The sequence below is a fragment of the Sander vitreus genome, chromosome 8, assembly GCF_031162955.1.
Source record: "Sander vitreus isolate 19-12246 chromosome 8, sanVit1, whole genome shotgun sequence".
In the NCBI taxonomy this organism is placed as follows: domain Eukaryota; kingdom Metazoa; phylum Chordata; class Actinopteri; order Perciformes; family Percidae; genus Sander; species Sander vitreus.
In genome coordinates, this window is record NC_135862.1 from 20875435 (window position 1) to 20882347 (window position 6913).

The 6913-nt window shown below is 38.7% G+C and overlaps 1 long non-coding RNA gene across 1 annotated transcript in view; it reads right to left on the reverse strand.

Annotated features, from left to right (window-relative positions):
• LOC144522397 (uncharacterized) overlaps positions 1-1278 on the reverse strand; it is a 40791-nt gene extending 39513 nt beyond the window's left edge. The window contains exon 1 of the long non-coding RNA XR_013502403.1: positions 746-1278. This is a non-coding gene — a long non-coding RNA (uncharacterized LOC144522397). The remainder of the gene's footprint in view (positions 1-745) is intronic.
• Between the last annotated feature and the right edge of the window lie 5635 nt (positions 1279-6913).

Sequence of the window (6913 nt, forward strand, 5' to 3'; positions counted from 1 at the left end):
TAATGTCTTATTTGGTGCTCTTCCTCTATAGGTTGATGGGACCCAAAGTCTCCTTTAAATTCAGTAAAGGATGTTTCTGTAAATTTCTGTTAAGTCTTTGGACCAGACCACTCAGAGGGAGTGCATTTTTGCCTCACCTGCATGGACATTCTTCAAAATTGCTGAACTGAAATACTGAACAAATAATTTTCAGTTTTTCTTGATGGAATTAGTATTTTCCAGTATCACTGCAAAACTGTATCTCTATTTCAAGATTTTAAAGAGATGCTTTTACCCCTTCCCAAGAACCTGAAATCACATGCTGGCACTGTGAACAAATACAGGAAATAAACTAAAAAGAGAAGAACCACAACGAAATACACTTTACACCCAGCACCAGTGTTAACTAGTTTAAAATACTAGTATACAATTATAATATCCCATATAATAGTTATAAGAAACATATGTTAGTATGATAGCCTAGAATCCTTTCAGTGATACACAGAAGAGGACTTTTTATTGGGCAATAACTTTGACACTAGAAAAACTACCATGACGACAAAGTCTCGAATATGCACAAAGGACACACTACAAGTCCTACTACAAATATTCTACGACTATTTATACGTTTTACACAGATAGCTCCTATTGTGTAAAACATATTTCGGCCTACATTAATAATAATCATTTTTAAAAAGATTTTCAGAATAAGCGACAACATGTCAAATACATGTCGCAGGACAAAGAAAGGATGCAGTGGACTCACCATAATAACGCACCATGTGCTTGATGCTTGTCAGCGGCAAGTCTCCTCCTAGCGCGTCCACAGTGCAACAGGCATGAGTGGAAACCGAGAGAAAAAAGCGGCATATCCTGGCATTCTCTCCGGCTGCAGCTGCTGCGTGTTGTTTTGGTGCTTCAGAAATAGTCTGGAAAAGGGAAGTTGAAGAACTGTGTGTGTCACCGCCGCTCTTCATGTAATTCAAATAGCCTAGAAAGTGATCCTCAGTCGAGTTATAATCTGCGAGGTGGTCTGACGACTGTCCTGAGGACAGGATTATACACATCCAGGCGAAAGCTTTTCATCTGTTTCATCCGCTGCGCAGGCTGTCCTCAATATCTCCGCACGGCTGCATGGCGAGTCTGACTGTGCGTGAATTCTTCTGGACTGCAAGCTATTATCACAGCCAACAGGGGTTTTTGACTAGTAACGTTTGTGGGAAACAAAATATATTGGGTCTCGTGTCGTCTTTGATAATTGTTTCTGTGGAGGATTGTGTAGTCCTGCAGTGGCTTTGACTTGTTGGACCGCAGACAATGACTGCAGAGTTTGAGGCTCATATAGTGGAGTCATGATGCCCAGACAGTGCGTGTCATATAATGTGGCCTACATTACATTCTGCCTGCAGGACGAATGAAAGTTAATATTTGATGCCAGAAGACTGATCAATACCACACATCTGTTCTAGTGAAGAACTGAGTTAGGAATTGACTAGTGCATCATATAGTTTTGTAGAATAATCTCTATGGCTTGGGCATGGGGTTTATTTACTATGGCATTTAAGGTTAATGCCGATAAATTGTCAGCATCATACTAAATCAGCATTACATGACTCAAAAAGGTGGGTATTTCAGTGATATAGTCAGTGAAAACAGTTTTTGAAATTGTTAGTCTTGGCTGGTTTGTATAACAGGAATTAAAAAATAAAGTTAATGTTGTGAAATAAAAGTGAACTAATGCACCTGTGACTAAAGCTTAGCCTACTGTTAAATCTCAAACAGCCTTGACACTGTGATCAATGCAACATGCAGCCTTTGTCATTGCAAAGTGTAGACAAATGGTGAACACCGCTTTTCTGCTTTAAATCATTATACTTTCTAATTCCCACTGTATTTCACTAGTTGGATGCCCTATTTTGAAGATAAATCATATGTCAGAAATACTGGAACACTCTTTTTTTTTCATCAAATTTGTTGAGTTGTATCCCAAGTGCTTCTTAAATGAGTTTTGGAATAAATTCCCATTCGATATCTCGGCAGTCAGGCACCAAGCATCCTCTGCTCACTGTGCACTTGAGCAGTCAAGTTAGTCACTCTGCAATCCTTCAAACTAAGTGGCCTTGGGGATGTTTTAATGGTGACTTGAGCTATCACTCAGAATAACTCTCACTGTATCTTAAGTTGCACCTGTTGCAGGAACTGTGCTAAAATACCAGACTTGACAGACAGTAAACACAGGCTGCACATACCTTTCATCCTGAGCACACAAACGTCTACCCAGCAACATGTTGTGTTTTAAAGCCAGGTCACTTATGCATCTATTAATACGAACACCACCTCCTTCATTAAAGAGACTCATGTTTCTGTGAGGCCTCCACTGAAATGTATGGTCCTTTTGATCCCAGTGCACGGCGGTGGCCCGAGCTACAAAACCCTGTTGACCCCATACTGCATAGAGACAAACGTAATTTGATTAGCCTTGCATGAGTGTGACTGTCGTTTGTGATGCGTCTTCTCCAGATTGTGCATGCACAGCTTGCAGGCTCTGAAGTTCAAGTGACAAACTCACTGCTGTTAGGAGAGCGAGGATTACTGGACGGGGTGATTGGGTTCACAGAGCGGCAAGTTCAGGGCAGGAGCTAGGCACCACGTGGTTGTGCCAAAGGAAATGGCATATAGTGTTTGGGATTTTTGCCTGTTTCCACAAAGAACTTCCTGCCTCTTTTTGATATTTGGTAAATCCTATTTGAATGCACTGGGAAAAATGGTTCAGCTTTTGGGCCATGTTGTAATCCACAGTAATATTTCAATTTCTTTTGCGGTATCTACAAATTAAAAAAAATAAAAATAAAAATAAAAATAAAATATATATATATATATATATACTTGTTTTTCTGAATAAAGGTAGTGAATATGGTTGTATGAATAATGCCAACTTGCTATGAACAGTGGGGTGTGTCTTATCACTTACTCGAAATGCAGCATGTCTTGTGGCTCCAATGCATTCTGGTCTTTTGGAGTTTTCGAAGCTTTTCCGCTTTTACTGTATGATTAATTGATCAGTGTATATGGATGTCCACAGAAAATATCAGGTTACGAAAGAAGCTCTTATTCTTTAATTCAGCAAAAAATAATGTTAATTGTTGTTTTCAATAGCCAAATACTCTGGTATCAAACTTTATTATTATTATTATTATTTTTTTTTTTTTTACAAAGAATTCATGGACATGTGTTTGCAATACAAAAAGCTATTTGGCTAGAGTAGATGAACCACAAGGTTTTGCCCTCAACACCCACCCGTCTGGCTGCTTCAGACACAGACACAAGGACAAAGACACAACTATGATTCTGCTTGTCATCTCAAATCACTTCTCTCGACTTGATGTTAAACTGTAAAGGAGATAAATCTGCTTAGTACTGGATCAAGCAGTTGTACCAGATTTAGCCGTATTTAGCTTTGTATCATCAGTGTGCATGATTGTCAGGCCTTTCTGCATCACCAGTGCATTTCCTGAGGGGGTGTACTGACAGAAAAAAGGCCACAGTTTATGGATCTGAAGTGAATTTGTGCATTGGACAAGTTTGGACACAATTTTCCTACAGTTGCCAAGTCATTGTATTTACCTATGGAATTTCATATATTGTAATATTTGTACATTATATATTTTATTTATATTGTGCACACAATACCATGCCACTTGCACAAATCAATACTGACTTTGAAATAATGAAAGATTTGTTTTTCTCTCCAGGACAGCTGCTCTTGGTCTCTACCCAGTCCAGTACCAAACAAGTTAAAAAGCTAAATTCTGATTTTTGATTCAAAGTCACTCCAACAATTGTGCAACAGACCTTGAATACACACCCCCACCCTGTTTCTATACTCTGCTTCAGACAATGAATCTCTTATGCTGCTTGATCAAGAGTCCAGACACAACATGCTTGCAAATGCAAAACCACTTGATATTTAGATTAAGGATTACGACTTACTTGTCTCATTGCTTCTTCCAGAATTCAATGGTGTTCACCATCATTCATAAGCATGTGAATTCCAGCTTTGGGGTAAAGCTGAGATGTTTTGCTTGAATGCTCCTTGACCTCAGAATGTCTGGAGGCTCGTTGCAAACTAAGTCATGCTTATTTGTAAACAGAATGCTTTGCTGAAGTTCTTGATGCTCACCCTCCAACCTCTGAATAAGACCACTTTGCACAAAGAAACCATTCTCACCCATGTTTGGACCCCATTTCTGCGTTTTATACTTTATATTTGTAGTAGAGGCCTTCATTTGCTCTGAATTAAGAAAATGGGACTGTTTTTGAATAAAGCATGCATTATTTAGTATTTAATTGAGCACTGAGCATTGTGTCACCTTCACTGACAAAACATCCCCTAAAATAGCTACTGCATGAAATCAAATAAGATTGTAAACCAAAACTGGCACAGGACCTCAGACTCTTGGCTGTCGCTAACTTTCTCACATTCTCCCTTGTGCTAGTCTGTTAACTTCCCAAGCTCAGCTTCCTCCGTAGGAAGACATGTTCATTAAATTCCCAGCAGGAGTCCCTACGTGGGCTTCACCCTGTCATTGACAGATGCATGAATGACTCAATATGCGTCTGGATTTGTAACCTGCGAGGGTTTAAGAAAAGGCCTGGGAGACAATGGCAACTGAAGCAAAGCTGCAGAGCCTTCAGTCTAAAGAAAATCTCATTGTTCCTGTTTTCCACAGTTGGGGGGTTAGGCATACCCTCACCCACCCCCCACCCCATAACACTCCCAGAACCTTGGTCCGCTGTCCCACCCCAGTCTCTGTATTCCACCTGCTCTAAGTGCTGTTAGTGTGACCAGTAATTAAACAGGGCTGTCTCTCAGTTTCTGCAGCTCCATGGGGGGAGTTACTTCATGAAATGCACTCCTCATTCTGAGTCAAGACGGCAGCTGATGAGGGATTATCTGCTGGCAGAGACATGGCATACTCCCCACCATAATCTTCAATTAGTTCAGTTCACGGTGATGTGTTGGATGGACCTGCCACTACCTTTCCCACGGCTTCTTCATAAACACCAAAGTATTGAAAAACACATTATATCACTTTGGGTTTTCCAACAACGGGTGTCAGATCGGTAGAAATTAGCTTGAAACGCCATTTATTTTCTTTAAAATGGCTATATGTAACTTTCAGTTTGTGTTGATTCTAGCGGCCGCTTTGGACAAAAGCGGTAGTGTTTTTACCACACCTGCTGTCGTAAAGGTCTTTTCTTTACGATGCTGTATTGCTCACTGTAGATTACTGAGTTAGTGTTACAGGGAGGTCATATAGTTGCGATGAATGTTTTGCTCAGACAGAAAATCATTCATTTACAATAAGAGAATACGTTACATATGCGTTGTTGCATTTCAAGTCAGCATCGTGAGCTCAACCGGGTAACTTTATAACTATCACTGTGTCATTAGCTCAAGCATTAAGAGTGTATTGTAGCAACCAATGTAATAAGAACTTAGATTTATACAGCACATTTCATGAAACCCAAGGACGCTTTACACAAATAACGTTACAGGGGGACACGGGAAAAGAAAATAGTACGCCAACACAAACACGGAGTGAAAAGAAATAAAACCTGGCACTAAATGGAAGGGGTATGTAATTTAATGCATGCTACTGAAAAACAACCACATCGTGCATTGTAAAGTTATTTTATGAATAAAATAAGGCATATTACATACCTGATGGCCAATTCAGGGTCGGTTTTGAATAATTTACAATCCCGTAATTGTCTTTTAAAATAAAATAAAAATACAATTAGGACTATATAAAATATATCTCCTGCTACCCTTTACCTGGCTGAATACAATAACACAGGCTTTTGAAATCTGTAAAAAAAATCTGACCCAGGCAAAGGCATTAATAAAAACTTCATAAGAAGTAACGTTCTTTTCACTGCCTCGTTTGCTGTTTCAGGTCATTTATGATCGTCAGATGAAAAATTACACAGTTTCAGAAACATTTAAAAGTTACATATAGTTACTTTAAGTAATAAGACCCACACTTACAACTTGTAGGTTTAAAGTCAACTTAATAACAAACGGTATTGGTTATTAGAAATAACATGTCTTATACAATATCATAATTCAAGTTCTTTATACCACCAATCACAACGTTATTTTGTTTTTAAATGTCGGTACTTTGCACAATATTACAAAAAAAGACACCAAAACACATTCAAATATTAGAAAAGTTATTTTTATCCTGTCCTCTGCAGTTGGTAAATTATTCTGATGCCTGAAGTGTGAGTTTACTGTATCATAAATACATCTTTCTATTTAATCATAAGATTAGCCATGATGAAGTTCAATTTACATTCATTTTCTTATGCTGTCATTTATCAGAAAAGAAGAAGGTACCTGAAGACCATACGCTCTGTTATATTGGCCAAGATGTGGATGCAAATCTTGTGAGCGGTACCGTGATGTGAGGGTTAGGGTAGCGATTAGGGTGGAGTGTATTTTACCAGTTCCATTTGACAGAGACAAAAAATGTCCAATCAAGAACAACAAGAAATAACACATGGAAAAGACATCAGCAACCTACCAATCCCAGCTAATATGGCTCAAGTTACTTTGCAGCAGCTACTTTAGACTCTCTGAGGTAAAGCCTTATAACAGGCATGCTTTACAGTCATCAGCACTCTGTTCCTTTAAGTCTTCAGTCTTCATTTACATTTTGAACAACTGAGAATTTAGAAGGTGTGTCTCAAATTACAAAAACGAAAACCCACTAATTACTTTGACTGAAAGATTTTTCCAAAAGCTCAGGTTGGAGTTATTAAAACACAGTTCAGCGACCTAATGAAATACAATACTTACACACATACATGCACCATCTTTAGCTGTTTAAATACACTGTCAATACATTATATTTTGAGCGCATACATC